The sequence below is a fragment of the Wolffia australiana genome, chromosome 10, assembly GCF_029677425.1.
Source record: "Wolffia australiana isolate 7733 chromosome 10, ASM2967742v1".
In the NCBI taxonomy this organism is placed as follows: Eukaryota; Viridiplantae; Streptophyta; class Magnoliopsida; order Alismatales; family Araceae; genus Wolffia; species Wolffia australiana.
In genome coordinates, this window is record NC_135844.1 from 9826806 (window position 1) to 9828042 (window position 1237).

At 42.0% G+C, this 1237-nt stretch overlaps 1 pseudogene; it reads right to left on the reverse strand.

Annotated features, from left to right (window-relative positions):
* Positions 1 to 486: 486 nt before the first annotated feature.
* Positions 487 to 565, reverse strand: LOC144709002 (small nucleolar RNA R71; annotated as a pseudogene).
* Between the last annotated feature and the right edge of the window lie 672 nt (positions 566 to 1237).

Sequence of the window (1237 nt, forward strand, 5' to 3'; positions counted from 1 at the left end):
CAAAAAATGCTACGCGAGACTCCACTCCATAATCTATAGTCACACAACCAGAAAATCAGCAGGAAAACATGGCACAAGAAGGACGTCAACAGCATGAGAGAAGAAGAACCATGCTAGACAGATCGACACCCTCAGGAAGCTTGAGGCAAACTGATGTAAATCTGAACATAGGTGAGGGTATCATGTTCAGGTATGACAATGCATTAATACAATCCTTACCTGAATTTACTGGATTGTCTGCACAAAATCCCTTGGAATTTCTATATTATTTCCATATTAGATGCTCCTCCCAAAACGTTCCAGGTTTATCTACAGAGATTTTAAAAATGAAATATTTTCCTTTGACTTTAAAAGATAAAGCCTTCTCATGGTATCATAATTTAGGAATCACCTTCAACTCTTGGGAAGAGATGCAGGGAAAATTTCTGCAGAAATTTTACCCTCTCTCCAAGACTCATTTCTATAAAAGAGAAATCCATAATTTTCATCCTCATGAAGGCGAGGCATTTAGTGAAGCCTGGGAGAGGTTCAATGACCTGTTGAGGAAATGCCCTCATCATGGAATTGAGCACTGTCAATTAACCTAAATTTTGTATGAATCTCTTTCAGACTTCATGAAAAATAAGGTGAATTTAGCCACCGGGGGAACATTTTATACTGCATATGAGGATGAGGTCTTTGACATTTTGGAGAGAGTTGCAGAAACTGACCTGCAGGAAATCGGAGCAAATCAGAATGGGAGAAATCTGCAGCCAAAGAGGGCAGGAGTGCTGCAAGTCAATGCCAAGGAGGTGGAGCTCCAAGCAGGCCTTAAGGAAACAAACCAGAAATTGGAGGAGCTCACCTCCACCTTGAGAAATGTCTTCCTGAACAACTCTCCAATAATTAAAGCTAAAATTTGCTCTCTCTATTTCAGCAGAGATCATGAAGATGGAGCTTGTCAGTCCATGGAGGAGGAGGTGAAAGCGTTCAACCAACAACCACAACCATGGGCTGGACAAAAGAGGACTGGTTTTCAAGGTGGAGAGAGCTTCCACCAAGGGAACAAGCCTGCATTTCAGTCCCAATTTCAGCAGAAGCAGCAGTTCCAACCTAGACCTCAGCAGCAGTACCAGATCCCATCTCAAATGCAACCTGATTTTTCCGCACTAACCCCTGTTATTTCAGATATGATAGAGAAGAAAAATCAGAAATTGAGGGCAGAAATGGAGATGCGGATGCAGGTGATGATGGAGTT